At 41.1% G+C, this 21,240-nt stretch overlaps 1 protein-coding gene and 1 long non-coding RNA gene across 2 annotated transcripts in view; one reads left to right on the top strand and one right to left on the bottom strand.

Moving 5' to 3' along the window:
- The window catches only part of GRIK1 (glutamate ionotropic receptor kainate type subunit 1), a 260,499-nt gene that overhangs the window by 154,528 nt on the left and 84,731 nt on the right, over positions 1 to 21,240 (bottom strand). The window lies entirely within an intron of this gene.
- LOC148685953 (uncharacterized) lies at positions 10,396 to 14,662 on the top strand. Its single transcript, XR_015949847.1, has 3 exons — positions 10,396 to 10,470; positions 11,717 to 11,861; positions 13,019 to 14,662. It is a non-coding gene; the product is annotated as an uncharacterized LOC148685953 (long non-coding RNA).

The following is a 21,240-nucleotide window of genomic DNA, read 5'->3' as shown; positions in this document are numbered from 1 at the left end:
CAGCTAGCTGATGACTATCTTGTTATTTGATCCTATAGAAACACTTCATTGTGTTTTCTGCACAAAACGAGACAGGATAATATATCTCAGTCAGGATAGCTTGTTTTTGCTGTATTGTGAATACGTCTGGAAGTTAGTTGCCAGCATTGCCATCAACTGAAAATGGATGCTTCAGAATACTGTGTGATAGCTGGGGTGGAGAAAAACTTGAGCCATTTTCTGCCCTCGTGCTTATTGTTAGGTACATGGATCAAACTTGAGGTCAGGAAAGGTCGACCGTATCTCTAGTAACGTTGTCAAGTACGCTGCCAGCCTTCCCCATAGATCACTTTGGACTTCTTGTGATTCTTAATTATCTTGAAGTGCAGATAATTGAAACAATCCATTTGATATAGGTCAAGTTCCTCCACTGTGACTATGATACATAATGCAGTGTTTTTAGCAATAAAAAAATGCCTTTGCAAAAGTGAGAAATCAATCAACACAGTTATTTTTAATCCCTTGGACTGCTGCAGACTTTCTGTGTAATGTTGAATAGCACCAATTCCTGATCTTCCCATGTTGGTTCAGGTGGTGTTTTTCTCACCTTAGGTAACATAAGCTCCACATCTGGTTCTGAATTTGACATTTTGGCATGAGGAGAAAAAGAAGCGGGAGTACTAATAATTGAGTGTTTCAAATAATAGCAAGGGGAAATGGTGGCATCTTTATTCCCCTCAGCTGGAAAACTGATAACTGAAATAGTATTTCCCTGTGAAAGGGACAGGTAACCTGTGAATCCTACAGGTGTTTTTGGACTCCCAACACCCCTCAGCTCCAACCAGTATGTGGGCAGAGATGATGGGATTTGTAGTCCAGTGTTGTCTGGAGGAACACAGCTCCCCCAGCCCTGCTATGCTGTATAAGGTAAGTGTAGTAGTGGGAATGGGATGGTGTCTAAATTGTATTCCCAAAGCAGTGTATGGATTAGGTCACCCGGAGCTTCCCTGACTGAGATTACCTGGACTGTTATCCCAGGCAATATTCTTCCAGCCCAGTTCTAAGAAAAGAAGCAGAAGTTAAAGAGCAAAGGGAAGGAAGGAAGGAAGGAAGGAAGGAAGGAAGGAAGGAAGGAAGGAAGGAAGGAAGGAAGGAAGGAAGGAAGGAAGAAGGGTTCAGCATCCCTTTGGATGCAATAAGCTTGATACCCAGTCCAAAGCTATGCCATTTTTTAAAAATGAAATTGTGGGTGTTTGCAGCATCAGTAATATTAGACAGGGAGAAATATTTTAAAACATCTTACCAGGTTAAACTGTGTTATGAGTTTGGAGTGTTAAGCTTTATGCCAGACCCCTCTGATCCCTGGATTCAGCAAGTGTTAAAATTTAACCAAGCCTTCTCATTCCTCGAAATAGCAAAGCTATTTCTCTGTTAGAAAACACAGCAACACATGTGTTTATACCTCTTGCTCTGTTTTCAGTGCCTTCTTTGCTTTCAGCTGCTGTCATTGTTGTTTTTATTATGGCTAGAAGCCTCAAAAGCTGGAAGTGTGCCAGAACTCTTTGGACTTCTGATAATGCTGGTCCCACCCCCTCGGTCATTTTGGGCACCTGTTTCTGAATCTTTTCTAGTTCTACAATAACATTTTCGAGATGAGGAGACCAGAATGGCATTCCAAGTACGGTTGCACCATATATCTGTTTAGCATCTTAGAGACTATAGATTTGCACATCATTGATTTGAAGGAGAAAAATGTTACAGCATAATTATTTGTATCCTGTACAAATTTGTATCCTGTACAAATAATTAGGGACCCAGGTGGCGCTGTGGTTAAACCACTGAGCCTAGGGCTTGCTGATCAGAAGGTCGGCGGTTCGAATTCCTGTGACGGGGTGAGCTCCCGTTGCTTAGTCCCAGCTCCTGCCAACCTAGCAGTTCGAAAGCATGTCAAAATGCAAGTAGATAAATAGGAACCGCTACAGTGGGAAGGTAAATGGCGTTTCCATGTGCTGCTCTGGTTTGCCAGAAGTGGCTTTGTCATGCTGGCCACATGACCTGGAAGCTATACGCCGGCTCCCTCAGCCAATAATGCGAGATGAGCGCGCAACCCCAGAGTCGGTCACGACTGGACCTAATGGTCAGGGGTCCCTTTACCTTACCTTGGGTATTACATTAATTTTGCTTCACCGCTATATTATGGTATTTCTGTTCTTTGGCAGGGTGCCAGGCCTTTGGACCGGAATGCTAAAGAAATATCAAAACTACCCACCCATAAACACAGGTTAATAGATCACAGTGGTAGATATAGAGATAAGATATGTGACTTAGGGAACATATAGGAAGAGATTAACGAATTTTTTAAAAAATATATTGTCAGCATACAAAATGGTTTACAATCCTGTTTTCCCTTCACTACAAACCCTTGGTTAGGTTGATAGACCATGGTTTCCTCATGAGCTTCAAGGTAAAATACTGGTTGTAACTGGGTTGCATCTAAGAAGATGACCTCTGACTAATTTCTACCAACCTTCCTCTCTACTCAGCCCACTTGAAACAGACCTTGGATATGACCTACCATGACAGTTTGTTGACAAGGGCATATTAGGAGGCTGTGTGCCCCAAATGCATATATGCTTCTCATGATTTGTTCAGACTTTACTCACACAAGGTTTTCTTATTTTATCCCTACAGCCGATATTATTCTTGACATGGTCTTCTGCATAGTCAGACCTTGTTTGCAGCCTGCCTTTGCAACACAAGGAAGCCGAAAGTATGCCCTGAGTTTTAATATTTATGTCAAGTTCATTATATTCAGAAAGCAGTTTTAGAGAATTTGTTGTATTGGCACTGCGGTTTGGGGCTTTACCTTGGATTACAGATATCCTTTTCATTCCAGGCAGGAATGCTCCTCCAGGAAGGATTGCGGCTAATTTTATGAGGTTATACATTTGCATGCTTGGGTGGATTGCTTTAACTGTTCTATAAGTGTATTGTGCTAATATGAAGACTGTATTTCTGCTCTTGGTTATGAGTCACTTTGGGTACATCTGTGTAGAAAAGTGGTGTACAAATTAAAAGTATTACTACTATGCATCATCATTCCTATTTCTTTTTTTGCATTTAGAAAGGGATTAATTCTGAATAAGCAGGCTTAGGGTTGCAGTGGCGCAACTCTGCTTACTTAGGAGCACACTGCTGCATGTAAAACATTTTATTGCTGAATAAAGATCAATAGAATTGCACTGCCTATCTTCCAGCTGGAATTGATTTTAAACGGTCATTGAGTATTCATTGTTTATCTGTTTTACAATTATTTAAAAGGAAGCTTTAACTTATATGTAAAATTAGCAACATTATTTCACAATTCCATTTCCCCACCCCATCAAGTGCTACAGTAAAACCGTGTTCATGGTAAGAGAGGAATTTGATGCAAGAAGTCCCTTGAACCAGCTGTCTGCAGTTCTTATGCTGCAGCACTCTGCAGTGTGGAAAGCCCTAAGACTCTTCCATTCGAATCTCTGTGTTATTGCAATAAAGCAGCTGTCTTTTCATGGCTACAGAGGCACTCTTACATTACGTGAAGAACTTGTAAAGCAACCCAGAACTCATTACTTTCCGCTATAGTATGAAAGGGAATACGGGCAAAACATTTTGTCCCTTAGAAAAGGTCACAAACTACATGCTGTATTAGCACCAGAGATGAGAGATGGCTTTACTCTGTCAGCTAAAATAAATTCCTCCTGCAAAGGAAAAGGTTCTAAATGTTTTTATGGTTTTAAACTAGTATTTGTGATTACCTGAGGGACAGCGCAAAATATTTATCATTTACTAGTTAGGCACACTGAAGTTTAATTCCCCAAGTTTATTTTCCTTGAATTCATTCCTTGCTTGAGGAAACTGTTCTGTTCCCAGATCATGTATTCAGTGCTCTTGGAGAACACTGCCAGAAGGGGAAAGAATGCAGAGCAGCAGTTGTGGGAGTGTGTGGCTCTCCATGAGAAGTTGGCCTCCAAATCCTAATGGTCCCAAATGCCATGGCCCAATAGGCAGGGATGAAAGGAGTGCAGAAACATCTGGAAGGTCACCGGTTCTTCATCCTCTGCAGTAGAGTCTTTTTCATTCCAAATGAGAAATAGGGCCATTACAAGCCCCAACATAAATAGGAATGCTTGTATGCTTGGTATTTGAGACAAGGGAAAAGCCACAATACTGTAATTCACAATCAGTTAACTGGATGCTATACTGAAAGGAATGCTATTCTATACCTTTCTTTGCTCTCTCCCTGTTCAGCCCAACTGATCTGTCAGGGCTCAGTTTAGTCTTGTCATAAAGCGCGCACGCACACACACACACACACACCAAGCCACAATTGAGGCCATCTGAGTGGAATTACCTAATTTGCAGAGAGACCCAGGTCTGGTTCTTATGAAAACCAATGGGGTGGTAAACCTATAGCAATTCAGATTGCAGGTGGGATTCACATGGCTGAAAGCTTCTCTGTAATTAGTGGATGAGTGTATGTTTTGCATGCATAAAGTTCAATATTCAATCCCAGGTGTTCCCAGTGAAAAGCAGGGCTTTTTTCAGCTGGAACTGATGTTTACACTCAAATTGTAAGCCCAGCTAAAGCAATAGTCTCTTGGTGTCCTTAGACATTAGCAGCACACTTTGCTAGGGATGACACTAGCAGAGTGCTGATTGTCTACTTAGTGGCTGTGGTCAGCTGTTCTGAGCACAGCCGATTCCAGAACACCAGCAGATCATGACAGCTTCATTTAAATTAGGTACAACTGTAGACAAAGCTACAAATGGGATACTGGCTTAGCGTCTTTTTTAGAGACATGGTGGAATTGGTTGCTTACTTCCCAATGTCCATAGGCTCTTGTGCATTAGTGGAGAAGGTAGGTTTCCCAGGCTGTTTCCCACAAACAATATGCATTGATTGATTGATTGCATTTATATCCCACATTTTTATCCAAGGAGCTCAAGATGGCATGCATGATTCTCCCCCTCCTCGTTTAATCCCCACAACTCTGAGAGGTATGTTAGACTGAGAAGCAGTGACTGGCCCAATGTTACCCAGTGGCCAAATGGGAATTTGAACCTTGATCTCCCCAGTCCTAGACCACCACTCTAACCACTAGAAAACACTGGATCACAAAAAAAACATACAACAATGTTTTCTTTACACAAATGCTGCTCTAAAATGTTTTTGTACTGTAATTACATTTATGTAAAAGCTATATGGAGGATGCAGAGAAAATCTGAATCATTACATGTTTTCAGAAGTCAATCTTTTGACATGCCTCCTACCATTATTGTCTGTGTTAATCTCATTTTCTCAGTTCCCATGGGATGGCATAACAGTTTCCCTGCACCACTTTCTGGAACCTGCCCTACTGGAAGGAGTAGAATAATCACAAATCAATTCATCTAATGCATAACCCATAAAGTAGAGAAAGATACTATGGTCAGTGATGCTGAAGGCCAGGCCACTGAGAAATCAAGGAAAATAAACAGGGTCACATAACCCTTTTGTCTCTGCCAATACAGTGGTACCTCTGGTTATGAACTTAATTTGTTCCGGAGGTCTGTTCTTAACATGAAACTGTTCTTAACCTGAGGTATCACTTTAGCTAATGGGGCCTCCCACTGCCACCATGTCACCACTGCACGATTTCTGTTCCCATCCTGAGGTAGAATAATAGAATCATAGAGTTGGAAGAGACCACAAGGGTCATCCAGTCCAACCCCCTGCCAAGCAGGAAACACCATCAAAGCATTCCTGACAGATGCCTGTCAAGCCTCCGCTTAAAGACCTCCAAAGAAGGAGACTCCACCACACTCCTTGGCAGCAAATTCCACTGTCGAACAGCTCTTACTGTTCTTAACCTGAGGTACTACTTCCGGGTTAGCGGAGTCTGTAAACCGAAGTGTTTGTAACTCGAGGTGTTTGTAACCCAAGGTACCACTGCACAGATAATCCATCAGAGTGACCCAAACAGTTGCTATTTCAAAATTAGATCGGAAACTAGACTGAGATTGGTCTAGAGATGATCAGTTGCATCCAGGAGAACACTGCACTGCCCAGTCACCACCCACCTGAGGCGAGTGATCCTCAGAGATCTGCCAAGCCTGATGACAGCGATCTGCCAAGCCTGTACTTGTTATAATCTGCAAAATCCAACAATGGCTCATAGAACAGGTTTTGTTCTACTTGTTAAGTTGCTTCCCACCCCCTTTTATTTATTGAATGGTTTGGCGTGACCAGGTTTTAGAAATATTCTGCCTTTTGAATCTTGTTTCGTGATACCTCTCCCCCCCGCCCCTGCACCCAGGGATTTACAACCATGGTTCTTTTTGAAGAAAATGTAAAGCAAGTTTAAGCTGTAACAAGTATATTGAGCAGGATATATTAGCTACAGTAAGAGCAATGCATCTTTATTAGGCTGCTGCCACGAACTCAGATATTGTTACTGAAGGAAATGAATGCAAAAGGCAACTTCTGAATTGTCTGGAAATGTAACTGTTGCAGATGAAAATGCTAACAAAACAGAAAGGATCAAGAGAAATAGTTTCATTTCATTAGACAGACATGGATACAAAGAATCATTTGGATGTTTGCAACATTCATGTTGTACTATATTCAAATTGTGCCTCTCTGACTTCTTGAGAGCTATGATGCTTACAACACATGCAGAAAAAATGTATGAGATGTCTGATTACTACTGAACCATATCATAGGAATATTTTGGTGTGCTTGGCTCATTACAACTCCATTAATTTCAAATCAGGATGAGATGTGTAGTCCAATAACTGGTTTAACACAGTAACATATTAGGGGGAAAACTCTAGAGAGTCTCACAGCTATCAAGGCTTCCACGCCTCTGCAAGTCAGCATTATGTAGGATGCACTTCTTTGCACACTTACCTGGGAATAACCTCATTGAGCTAAATGGGACTAACTTCTGAGTAGACATGTATAAGATTTCCCTTCAGACATCATTTGCACAGCAGTCTTGAGTGGTTGTTGTTGTTTAGTTGTGTCCGACTCTTCGTGACCCTATGGACCAGAGCACACCAGGCACTCCTGTCTTCCACTGCCTCCTGCAGTTTGGTCAGACTCATGTTGGTAGCTTCGAGAACACTGTCCAACCATCTCGTCCTCTGTCGCCCCCTTCTCATTGTGCCCTCCATCTTTCCCAATACCAGGGTCTTTTCCAGGGAGTCTCCTCTTCTCATGAGGTGGCCAAAGTATTGGAGCCTCAGCTTCAGGATCTGTCCTTCCAATGAACACTCAGGGCTGATTTCCTTCAGAATGGATAGGTTTGATCTTCTTGCAGTCCATGGGACTCTCAAGAGTCTCCTCCAGCATCATAATTCAAAAGCATCGATTCTTCGGCGATCAGCCTTCTTTATGGTCCAGCTCTCACTTCCATACATCACTACTGGGAAAACCATAGCTTTAACTATACGGACCTTTGTTGGCAAGGTGATGTCTCTGCTTTTTAAGATGCTGTCTAGGTACTCAGTCTTGAGTACTGAGTGGTAAACCTGTGGCCCTCTAGATCAGAGGATGGCCAATCTAGAGGCCCCAAATTTTGAGAAAGTATTGTGAGTGCCAGTTGCAAAATGGATGTATGTGGCACAATTAAAAGTGTCTGCCACATCTAAAAGAGCAGAGAGAGAGGTCTACAAAAAGGTGTGAGCATGCCCCTGCTCAGTGGAAGAAATGGTGTTTACATCAGCCACCACTCCACTCGATCTTAGAGAGAAGCTATCTGCACCTCTCATTATTCAGAATGGAAGGGAGGCTAGGTGTTCAAGCTGGCATCCAAAGAAACATGGACATGTTGAAGGGGAGTGTGTGTATTTTCAGTGTGGCAAGATGCCAAGCCAGTGCAAACAGAAACTGAGGAGAAATAGCCAAGGGTCTCACATGTGCTGTGGACTTTTGAGGGGATATTTGCTGAGAACTCTCGCATGTGCAATGGGAGGTACTGGTGGGCACCCTTGAACCCATGGCCATGATGTTGACAACCCTTGCTCTAGATGTTTTCAGACTCCGATTCTTATCAGCCCCAGCCTGTATGACCAAAGGTCAGGCATGATGAGAGTGCCGATTTGAATAAAATATTGGGGTGCCAGTTAAGCCCTGTCCCACATAATTGACCACATAACGCACATCATTTGAATCAATGCTCATCAACTTAGGGATTGGGGCTTCTAATATTTTATGGGGGGGGGGAACCCTTGGCTCCTAGGAGTTGGCGGTATACAAATTCAATCAATCATAATCATGGGAGTCACAGTCCAACAACATCTAGGTGACAAATTTTATAACAAATAAGCAAATAATAAATAAGGCAGGTTCTCTATCATTATTGTGTCTTTGATTGTGTGTCTTGAAAATGGCAATACCTCCCATATAATGGGATATGGACTCTATAGGAAGGACAGGGCAGAGTGGGATGGCGCTACTGCTTTCCTATCCTATAGGCATCTTGGTGGCCACTGTGGTAACATGATGCTGAGCTAGATAGGCCTTTGGCCTGATCCACCAAGGCTCAACTTAATGTTCTTCATGTTTGGGGATCCACTAATTATGGGGATGCATGAATTGGGGCTGTATATAGCAACATATCATAACACATCAACCATGAGACTGAACTGCCTTTATCACTGTAATGAGGAACCTGTGACCATCCAGATGTTGTCAAATGACAATTTCTATCATCACTGAGTAATGGCCATAGAGGCAGTTCAACAACATCTGGAGGGCCACAGGTTACCATCTCATATACAGTATATAGACTAGTTACTTCCAGCTATTATTTCTGCTTTCAAGGAATGAGGGAACGAAAAAAACAGTTACTCCCCTTTCTAGCTCTGTTCCTTGTTTTTAATGTTTGTGTGGCAGTACACTGTCCAGTCAGTGTGTGTCCAGATCAATGCATCTCCTGTGCCATATAAATTTAACTATTGTAGTTATTTTAAAGGCTGAAAATTCACAGAGCAATTGTGATGAGGCAGAATTTCTTTTCGCTGCTGCCCATGAGCAAAGCCCACTAACAACCCCAAGTGCGAACAGTATATCTGCACTTTCCAGAGCAATTTGCAAACAGTAAGTTATTAACCCCAACAGTTTTGGGGATAGGTTTACTATTATTACTAATGGAAACCATTACACACTTGAGGGAAATAATAGAGATAATATTCGTATTCAGACAAAGTCTTACATCAAATGGGCATATAGCTGCAATGAGAATTTAAGTTTTATCTTTTCTTTGTGTTCTAGTAATATTTTTATCCCACAAAAGGAATAAATGGTTTAAAGCCCGAATCTCAGTGAGGTGAGTGTATGGGTTTGCATAATCAGTCAAGAAATACATTTACATCCTAGCTGTGTGTTCTAGACTTTTAACACAGCTTCAGTTTCAAATTGAACAAAAGGGAGTAGTCTATGCAATTTCACCTGTTTCACCTTTGCATACATCACCATGACCTAGAAGTCAGTTCGTTTTCTTTAGTCTCCTGTTCTTCATATTATTATTATTATTATTATTATTATTATTATTATTATTATTATATTTATTTATTTACTTACTGTGTTTTCGTTATTGTTTTCATTTGCTACTATGTTATGTATTTTTTTTTTGTTTTTATATTGTAAACTGTCCTGAGATCCTCAGCTGGAGGGCAGTATAGAATTTTAATGAATATTTAAATATGACTTACAGTATATAGAATCATCTATGATGTGCATAATGTTTTATGAAGTACAAAAGGACAGATTGCTGCCCAGACAAGCTTACAACATGAAATGTAATGCAGGGGAGACAATACAAAGTAGGGAGATAGGGATGGAGATAGGGATAAACAGGGATAAACAGAGGAAGACTGTGTATTTGTTTTGAGCAACAAACTTTAAACAATTAATTGGTTAAATTAATTGATTAAAATATTTCTTTGATGGCTAAAAACGCATCTTTGATTAAACAAGCAAAATATTTCTTTTAAAAAGTACTGTTTTAGTATTGTTGTTGTTGTTTAGTCGTTTAGTCGTGTCCGACTCTTCGTGACCCCATGGACCATAGCACGCCATGTTTTAGTACGCCATGTTTTAGTATATGAATGTATAAAATAGGGAAGTGCAAATGATTGGGTGAATCACAAATCCTGAGCCACAGGCTGGAGTTTAGAAGATTCTGAACTTGTCAGGGGCAAAATGGGATCTTTGTAAGGTATCCTGAGTCAAAGCTCCCCCTCAATTTTTTCATGGTGTCTGGGACACAATCCCCATACCTCCCTGTTACAGACAAGTGTTTGCTAAAAAGTGAAAATAATGTCTCTACCATTGGATGCCAAGGGAACAAATAACCTTGGTCTCACATGCTTCTTCCCCTTGCAGCTTTTTTTCAGCTAGAGCTCACAGGAACTCAGTTCCAGCCCCTCTCAAGTGGGCGCCATTGCCATTCTAAGAAAATGAGGGTGAGTTCATGGTGAGTTCTAACACCTCTTTTTCTAGAAAAACAGCACTGGACGAAGCTGTTGGAGTGAAGCTTTTTCTGCCTAAATTCATCCCAGTTCCTCAACCCATCCTGTCTTTTCTAATCCTATTGTTGTTATTGATTTAATCATACAATTTTCACTTGGGTTCTATAGTTCTAGACTATAGTTCCACACAGTGAAACATTCACGCAGAATTAATTTATCGACTTCGTCACCATTGCACAGTCACACCTTATAGTTAGCAACCCTGCATGATCATGATGCATGTATTCGATGCTGGCACCAAACTAGATGGTGCCTCTAGAGACTGGGGATGGAGACAATGGGTGCCTGAGTTCTTCCTCCCTCAAGCTCAGATGTGCCTTTACTGTTGCAGGGCAGAAGGTGGATGATACATAGCTTCTGCATGGCTGGCATCACTAGTAGAGGGAGCAAGCAGCACAGCAGAGTCTCTGAGATCACCTGGAGCTGCCACAGTGGAGCCAAGCTGTGCCATCAGCCTGCATTGCAGGAAGTAGCCGCAATGGGGAAGATTCCAGGGCAATACATCAGCACCAGCCTTACAATGTGCCTGCACAGTGAACCCCACTCAGTGGAGTGCCAGAGAAGCTTGGCAGAGTGAGACAGAGTACAGAATCGAGGTGAGGGAAGTATGGGCCCACATGATGGAAGTTTCCAGTGCCCACACAGTTGTACTCTTCATGAAGAAGAAGAAGAAGAAGAAGAAGAAGAAGAAGAAGAAGAAGAAGAAGAAGAAGTTAGCTTGATGCTCTGTGTGCAAAGACCATACAGAACGATTGAGGAAACAGTTTTAAAAGCCAGGTTGGAGGGAGGGAGCAAGAAATGAACAGGAAAGAAGGGACTATGATAGGGGTGGAATACTGGGTGACTTCAATAGGTGCTGAAGACCATGTAAAGTGAGGCCAGGGAAAATTTGTGTAGATTTAATTGATGGACCAAGCTGTCAGTTGCCCCCCTCTCTATGTTTGGGCTCTGAGAAGCATTGCATTAAAGAACAAAAAGCCAGTAAGAGAAAGAAGAGTTCTAAATAGCAACTTGTCGTTTGAACTGACAATACGCCTATGCTTTGGAAAAAATATATGCTAGTGCCACGTTAGTTAATGCCTATAATGAATAGATTTAGAAAGATAATTCACGGTACGTTCACAATGGTGATTAAACTTTAAATTTTCATGAAGTGCATCCCTCTTCCTCCCTTATACAGATTCTCTTCAATGGTTTGGAGTTAATAGAAAATGAGTCTGGGGATTGAATATTTCTGGAATGAAACATTTTGCTGACACTGGATAAGCAAAAGGCAATGCAAAAGGCAAAGATCTGTTACTGGTGGCAAAGATGCTGTGAGCAGGGTGAGTCTCAGCAAAATTAATTTCCTCTACAATCATTTGCATAGAGCTGGAAAAGAAAACATCAGCCTTATGAAGGATTTAGATACTCTAACCACCTAACTTTTCTAAAATAAGTCCTGCTTTCCTTAAATTAACAACCAAATGATAACTGTGGGAGTCTCCAGTTGCATGTGAAATACTGAAGTGCTTTTTAAAAAAGCAACTATCAATATCAAACATCATTTCTTTCTCTTTCTTTCTTTCTTTCTTTCTAAATGGGAGATTTCATTTTGCACTTCTTTACAAACTTCTAATGCAGAGAAAACTTCCCTATGTTAACAGCTTGTTATGCTTAAGAAGCAAAAAGCACCGGAAATTATTGCAGCCCATATGTTACTAAAAGGGCTTTTGCTGTGGATTAGTGTCTTATGTAATGAGGGGGCCCAATCCACTTTGGGATTAATTTAGCTTCCCTCCACCCTTCTTAAAATGTTTGCTTCCTAATGGTAAACCTGGTATTAGTTTAATTTACAATTTGTTGTTTGCTTGCGGGCATAATCACCATACACTGCAATAAGCTCTTTCAAAGCTGGTGGGGATAAGGTTATTGTATTTTCTGTTTGATTTCATATATATTATTGGTTGTTTATGGAGTTACCAAACCCTGACATATCCCACTGTTATTAAACTGGGTGTGGAGGGGCAATAAAACAAGCCCACCAATTTGAATTAGCTTCTGGTTTAATCAGACCACCCAGAAGCTGTCGCCAGCATGTAGAAAGGTCAGAACCATATTTGATACTGGTGATAAAAAAACAAACTGTTAAAAAGATGTATCAGTAAGTAATATGCAACTATTTAATGTTTAATCATAACAGTCACCCCAAATGACAGCACACTATATACCGTTCCCTCTAACAGCAAACTCAGCTGGTGAGTGCCGACAGGAATACAGTCAAAACTGAGACACAAGGAGGTGACAGCTAAACTGTGCCAGGGATGTTACTCTGCTTACTGCAACCCCATTTGCAGACCATGAAAAGTGGGGCAGCATTTCCAGCAATGTTATCAGGAACAGGGAACAGGAGAAACATTTTTCAAAATTTCAAGCCTGGGAGGGGGCTGGCTTGAGGAGTGTGTGTTCTTTTTCTTTTTCAATGTCCATGTATCTTTTACAGGTTGGATAGGAAATAGAAGTGCAATAAGGGGCAGCGGGCATCTTTCAGTTTGACCATCCTTCCCCACGAGTGTGTATTCTTTTCAAAATTAATTACACTGGAACACTGAAGTTGCTGTGATCTTACTTGCCTCTACCCCCTTGCAGGTTGTAGGGGAGTTTTGCATGCATGCATCTGTCTTCCTGCACAGCAAAAATGCTTGTGAATGTTTAGCTAGCAATAGCAATGACCAGAATGGGGAGCCTGGCCTTTGCCAACAGAAGCCTAACCTGCATGTAGAGCTGACTGCTTCCTCTCCCCTTCCTTTCTTCTGCAAGGTGGTCTGTCCTGCTGCAGCTTGCAACTGGAGTCCCAAAGAGAGGTTTCTGTCAGGGGTCTAGGCAGGGAAGTGTTAATATGCTCTGCTACCCCTGCGTGTTGTTGAGACACATTTTGTGCAAAGTGTTCTTTCAGCTCAGTTGCCTTCACCCTTTTTCTCTTCAGATGGGTGCAATGTGAGCTTAGAGAGAGAGAGAAAATCCCCATATTGAATGTCTATTGCAGGAGTAATGGCCTTCCTGTGTGGGATTCATATACTGGGAGTATATAAGCTGTTTGGGTGCTGACTTGCACCTATGGTGACATAGGTGGGGTGGACATTGGGTATGGCTAAATATTATCCTCATTGAGTACAGCGTGGATGTAAAGTTGCAATGTTCATGCAGTTGTGGTATGAAGTGACACTAGCAAATATAATAGGTCAACCTACTTGTCAATCAAGCAAAGTGTGATCTCCTCCAACTGCAAGCTTCTCTCCAGTAGAAGCCTTTCATGCCACCTGTAATCTGGCTCATTTTGATGAGAGTCCTGCCTCTCCAGCAGTGGCTTTCAATTCAGGTTTCAGCTCTATGGGTCCCTTATGATCAGGTCATCCGTTTGCAAAACTGCATTTGCAGTGCAGCTGCCAACATAATTCCTTGCTTGTCAATAAAGCAGTTAAACCCCTGGGGCTCTGTATCACTCAGTGGTAATACATCTTAAAAATAATTACATCTTTAACTCTCAATTTAACTGGAAGAAAGGAGGCAAGAAATACACAGCATGGCTGATTTAAAATGGAAGCAGACAAGTGTTTGTTATTGCTGACAGTGCCCATTAATTGAAGGATGCATTAGCAGGAGTGCCTAATGCTTCCATCTGCATGATCTTGTCTTTGAAATAAAGATTTGAAAGTCCTAATCAATTCAGTAATTGAGAAATCCTTTGGCAATCTTGTGTGAGCATGTACTTTGTAGTTTTTCATGCCAGCAGCACACTGGAAAATTCTGAGCTCAGTTGAGCATAATGTCCACAGTCCAGTAAATACCTGAGTATGCTTGAGCCCGTTGCCCATACTTGAACTTAAGAGTTCTTAATCCTGCAATAAAGTGGCCTATAAATATAGCTCTTTGTGACAAACAAGTATTCAGGTAAAGTTCTTGAATCCACAGCCTTTGAACTTTAAAAAGCTTGTTGAAGAATTGCTCTTTTTTGTACACACCCCCCCAAAGATTTTATAAAAGTTTGAAAAAAGATATACAAAAGTTAATATCAAATACCCAATTTTTTAAATACTATAAGTAAAAACACAATTCAAAAAGAGAAAAAGAAAGAAAAAGAGGGAAAGAGGGGGGGGGAAAGAACTTCTGATTCTTCGTCTGTCAGCTATATATAGAAAATTATTCAAAATATTCACTCCAAGGTAACATCCAGCTATTCCACTTTCTAAAAACCAATCTTTCTTCAATCCTCAAACCCAGATATCACAAGTTTTCACTTTTTCTTTCACAAGAGTATGGTGGCCATTTTCGTCTCCATGATCTCATGCGATTTCACTCCAAGAACACCACTTTTTCAGGGCTGCAATCTTGCAGAGTGTCCCAAAACACAGCCCCTGCTAGCATGTCTTCGGGGCTCCATGATCTCATGTGGGCCATGTGACTCATGTGGGAGCACAGATGGGAAGACGTGTGTCCTGGTTTACGGATTCCACGTATTGGAGGGTATGTTATACCACAGATCCCACTTTAGGAATTAAATCAAAACAAGTAAAAATTCCTAAAATCACCATAAAACTGCACAATTAGAAAAGAGCAACGAGGTGCAGACAATTAAAAAGACATTTATAGAAGCATAATGGAAAAGAAACAGTTTGCTGGCTAAATGCCTGAAGGACTGGTCGCTGGCAGGTTTGGCTGTATGAACACTATGCTTAAATACCAGTACCTGGATATGAGTGACTTTCCAGTTATCATGTTACTCAAGCATCTTCTTCGATGCAGCAATAGAACACCCTTTGTGCCGCTCAGCTACCCAAGTTAGATGTTCCTTTCAAATGAGAGGCCTTTGATGTTTGCTTTTGAACACTATTATGCACCTGGCTCCACAACTGGGTGTAAACAGTCAACAACAAGAGACCAAAACTGTGTAGGAAGGAAGGTACAGAAGTGAACATTTAAATAAAGTGCGGGTTGTGGTTTATCTTGGGGGGGGGGGAGATATTCTGGTTTCGAAACTTTCTCTGTTCCAAGAAAAATGCACAAAGTATACAAGATAATCCAGTAAATTACAACCAGGCAGATAAGAAATTTTAAGAAAATCTCATGTATCAACCTAAAACAACACTGCCAAATTAAACATCTTGCACACAATTTACCATCACAAAATACACTATACCTATCTTACACCAAGGTAAGAACTTATCTTACACCAAGATAAGAAGGCTGATCGCCGAAGAATTGATGCTTTTGAATTATGGTACTGGAGGAGACTCTTGAGAGTCCCATGGACTGCAAGAAGATCAAACTTATCCATTCTGAAGGAAATCAGCCCTGAGTGCTCACTGGAAGGACAGATCCTGAAGCTGAGGCTCCAATACTTTGGCCACCTCATGAGAAGAGAAGACTCCCTGGAAAAGACCCTGATGCTGGGAAAGATTGAGGGCACTAGGAGAAGGGGACGATAGTGGATGAGATGGTTGGACAGTGTTCTCGAAGCTACTAACATGAGTTTGACCAAACTGCGGGAGGCAGTGGAAGACAGGAGTGCCTGGCATGCTATGGTCCATGGGGTCATGAAGAGTAGGACACGACTTACACCAAAACTTTCTATCCTTCAACTACCATTTTATTCAACGTATGTTTATCCTGCTATCCAGATCACCAGATCACCAAAATAAAATAGCCCCTGCCCCTCACACTTGCTATCTAAAAAAGACATAACACAAAATGAAAGTGCATGGCAAGGAAGGAAATTTGTACTCTGGTCCAAATTATTAGTTACAATTAATTACACTTAACAGCTAATTGTAAGGGACCATACTCCAGTGGGTTCTGAGCAATCTGTCCTGTTTGTCCATACAAATATTTCAGTGGCTTGTGGTCTTACGCATGCTTAAAGTACTATATATTTTGAAACTAAGGGCCATCATTTCCAGCTAATTGCATTTAATAGCCATGTTCAAATATATAAAAGGGTGACATATAGAAGAAGGTGAAAGGTTGTTTTCTGCTGCTCCAGAGAAGCGGACACGGAGCAATGGATTCAAGCTACAAGAAAGAAGATTCCACCTAAACATTAGGAAGAACTTCCTGACAGTAAGAGCTGTTCGACAGTGGAACTTGCTGCCAAGGAGTGTGGTGGAGTCTCCTTCTTTGGAGGTCCTTAAGTGGAGGCTTGACAGCCATCTGTCAGGAATGCTTTGATGGTGTTTCCTGCTTGGCAGGGGGTTGGACTGGATGGCCCTTGTGGTCTCTTCCAACTCTATGATTCTATGAATAGGGTATAGCTGTAATGAATGATGTCCTGTAGTATTCAATGAAGGCAGATGACTAATGTGGAAAAAATAAATATGATCAGACATACAGATCACAGCAATGCAGTGCGCAAATCCTCACTTCAAGAATCACCTTAGGTCCCGCTTCTGGAATGACTCTCCAGAGCTTTGATTAACATATACAAGGAAATAACAAAGAGCAAAAAGCAAAATGAGATCAAAAGGACAGAGATGATGCAGGAGAGAAGGAATTGCTCAAAGCACCGGTAACCTGTGCTGCAGGGGTATACGGTATGCCAGATAAATTTATATTCAAATATATCTTATTGGCACGACATGCAGTACAAATGCTGCCCAGGAAAGAGAGACAGACTCCTGAAGTATTCTATCAGGGCTCTAAAGTCCTTGGAGGAACGCAGAAGTGGCTTAAGGCGAAGCAAGGTCAGGATGATGAGTGATGTTTGAAATCAGTGTGAATAAAATATCTGCAACAGCTTTTCTGGCTGGTGGGGTCAACCTGGGCTGCTGATGGTGAACACTGAGCACTTCAAAGGGTTTTACTTCCGGGTCAGAGGTTCGAATCAAGAATTATTTGTAAGCTGCTGCAGTAAAAAGAGAAGATGTGTCTCAGTTCTGGCCAACTGATTAATAGAGCTGCAAAATGAAGATTAACATTTTCAACCCCTGAAACGTAAAGGAAAATGTCAATTCTAATTCATTGGATCAAAGCATCCTCCTCTGGTAAGCTTGTACTCATTTTTTGAATACTATTGAAGCAAGAAACACTTAACCCCTGCAGCAGCTTCAACAGTTTGATAATCATAACAATAATTCACCAAGGAAACAGTTGAAAAGAAATAAATTAAAAAGCCGATATCAGGGTGAAGGAAGTCAAAATTGTATGTTATTTATATTTACGTGGTGTAAATGTTTAAGTTTCGTTGGTTGTAACTTCTATTGTCATTATCTAATTTCTAATTTCTTTTTATTGCTGTATATTGTTTTTGTTGTTTTTCTGTTTTGTTGTTGTTCTGATGTATCAATAAAAGAATGAAAAGTAAAGTTATAATGGGGTTTCCTCTATTTAGGGACTGAAAAGGTTCTGAAAAAACAACCAGAAGCAGAGAAATAAGTTGACCAGAAAAGGCTTCCTGAAGGGTCTTGTAGGCCTATTTAAAAAGCGAATTCTATATGGAGAAGCGATTCAACATGGTGGGAAAACAGGGCATTCTTGAATAGTCATAAATAAAGCATTCAGGGCATGTACAGAAGAAGGTACCCTTTGTCCCCAGCCATGTAGTGTTTTGTTCTATATGGGCTCCCTGTTATTTTTTTAGGCCCAAGTTAGTTGTTTGTAAAATATTTATATACCGCTGTGTCATAAAAATATACCACAGCAGTTTATAACAGTATAAAAATATAAAAGCAAGCAATACAATCGTGACAAGTGAAAAACAAAAATAAATTAAAAACAAACATGATAGACCACATGATAGCAGGGGATGTACTCTTAGGGCTGGCAGAATAGAATTTTTTTCCAACAGGCTTTTAAAAGTAGGCACAGAAAGTGCCCAGTGTTGCTGTCAAAGTGGCTGGTATAATGGAGTGAAATTAAAATCTCACATAAATGCAGCTTAGATGGGGGGGGGGGGAATAGAAGTAATTTTCTACACCTTTTTAAAGAAAACTTGTTGAAGCTACCGTAAATAATTTCTTCGTACCACAAATTATGAAAGGCATGATTCACCTAACAAACCCCATCAGCAAAACCCCTGCAGAAAGGCATCTACTTGTGCAATGGGACATTCCTCCATCTCCACCCACCCTGAAATTTGTTTGGGGGATTCCGAAGAACCCCCAAAATGGTGTACGGGGGAGGAGGTAATACAGTAATTCCTTCTAACAAGCTGATATACTCACACAGAAAGAATGTTTGTAATAGCATGTTGCTGAATGCCTAAATAACTATTTTTTCTGTTTACGGGGGGAGGGAAAGGCATGATGTTATCTCCAAAGATGCCTTTGTATTTTTTTTTTGGACATTCCTTATGAAACCTCAGCTTTTTATTTCTTTCTCCCTTTGCTCGTCCTTCTTTTCTCTGATGTTCAAACATAAATTATCTAGCTGTTTTTTCTGAATGAAGCTGCCTTTCCCACTCCCGCTGTTCCTGCTCTTTCCTCTCCTACATCCGCTGGAAATAGACAAGTTCTTTGTTGACTTAGGGTTCATCCATATTTACTTTGGCTCAGCATTTCTAGGCACAGGTTTCTGCTTTCCAGTACAGCTTATTTTTATTCATTTTTATCCCAGCACTTTCCCCAGGGAAACCTACTCTTTACCACTGAATCAGAGTAAATGGCAATCTGCAGAAAACCTGGATTGCTGTTTGCTCCAATACAGCACAAATTACCAGCTTTTCCTGGGGAAAGTGGCGGGGGGAGGGGGGAGACACATACAGGGAAAGCGTGGGCATGTGCCTAGAAAACGTGGGGCAAAAGGTACGGGTAAATGTGGATGAACCCTTAGTCACAGAATTTGGAAGGGGCAAAAATGTACAAAAAATTGCAACCTTGTACAAAAATATAATTCAACTTTAATCTTACAAGACGTATGTACGCACCTAAAACATATGAATGAAATTTCTAAGATACTATTGGCACAATACCAAATGAAGCCTTATCATCAAACAAATGTGGCAAACGATGATAAAATTAATGCTAAGGACCAAATGCTTCTCACAAAATTCTGGTGACAACATTGTATGTTACACATTCATTGACAACTGAGGAAGACCCCTTGGGAGTCGGAACCAATTCACACAATGGCATTGTGACCACACAACCACTTTGCTCCTCCCTAGCTATCTGTGTTCGGGGCCCTGATAGACCCGTTCAAATTTAGTGGTTTGGGTGGGCAGTCCTGCCCTGCAATGTGGCTGGCCAGGTAAAATTTCAATGGCCAGCCAAGTCTGTGGGTCCTGGCAGCTGAAGATTGTGGCAGACCCACAAGGGGCTATAAGTGCAACCCACCAAAAAAAGGGATAAGCAGCCATTCCCACACTACACTGAGCTAAGGCAATATATGACTGGGTTGGCAAAACCCAGGCCACCACCCCCACCACAGTCATGCAGCCCCCAGAAAATGCTGACAAGGGAATGGTTCCATGCTGGAAAAGGTTTCCCATCTCTGACTTAAACCTTCAGTGATGTTTAGCTACTGCTGCATCCTACATAATTGACTTGCCCTGATTCTGGCTCTGCTTACAGTGTCAATACCAAGAGAAACTAATTGCCACTGCTTGGAAAGGCATGGAGAAAAGTCACTGGATCCATGGTATTAACTGTTCTTGTACTGAATGCCTCCGCTACATAGTAACAGTTTAAAGCAGCCTTCCCTTTGTGAGCATAACATATAGGCTAGGCCAGGTAAGGAGAATATAAACACCTGGGCTCCATTCATTAGCCATCGGATGTCACTGTTTAGCTGTGAACTGTTGGTGGTCACAGACAGAACCACCTTATTTCCCAATTATAACATGAGCTTATACTTACCGGCAGTAGAACTGAGTAAAATCTATCACCCCAAAAGTTTACTTAGAATTTACTCCCCTGGTGACAAATAATTAATGTAATCTTACATACGGTATATACTTTCTTTCAGTTGCCTGCTTTTTTAAAAAGGTCATGTTTTTTAAAGGATCTCTTTACTGACTTCAGCTTCATTAGAATTAGGACTTCAGTCTTTAGTCAATTAATCAGTTAGACTTTCACTTTTAAAAACCTTTGGACCTGGATAATCTTGGGCTGGTTACTGTCTCTCAGGCTTGTCCACACTTGGGTTTATTGGGTGTGTGCATTCCCATTTAATTTTCATAGGACCACATGAAGTTACTCCATGCTTTCCTCTCTATACAGTGGTACCTCGGTTGTTGAATGTAACCTGTTTCGGAAGACCGTTTGACTCAATGGGCGGTCAGCAAATCGCATTGAGAAAATTGAGAAACAAGCCTCGGAAGCCGTTTGACTTCCAAGGCGCGTTTGAAAACAGAAGCATTCACTTCTGGGTTTTCGACGTTCGAAAACCAAAACGTTCGACAACAGAGGCACTACTGTATTTGGGTTCACCCAATCTGGGTATAATCCAATAAATTGGAGGAAATTAGCTCCAAACTGCTTTAGTCAGGGTTGTTTTGGTGTTTGGGGTGAGTAGATGAATCATCACTTTCTGCTGCTCCCTTTTCCATGCTCATTACTTCCTCAATGTTTTCTTTTCCCCCAAATCTGTACTCATAATTATTTCCAGTATGCTCCTGAATGGAGGATTTCCCCCTGTCCCCATTTTGATCCCTCAGATATCTTATCTTAAAAAAACAACAACTACACAAACAAATTTATAATTGCCTGACTGTGTTTTTTCGCTTGCTTCCTG

The sequence above is a fragment of the Zootoca vivipara genome, chromosome 4, assembly GCF_965207765.1.
Source record: "Zootoca vivipara chromosome 4, rZooViv2.hap1.1, whole genome shotgun sequence".
In the NCBI taxonomy this organism is placed as follows: Eukaryota; Metazoa; Chordata; class Lepidosauria; order Squamata; family Lacertidae; genus Zootoca; species Zootoca vivipara.
This window is presented reverse-complemented; position numbering and strand designations above follow the sequence as displayed.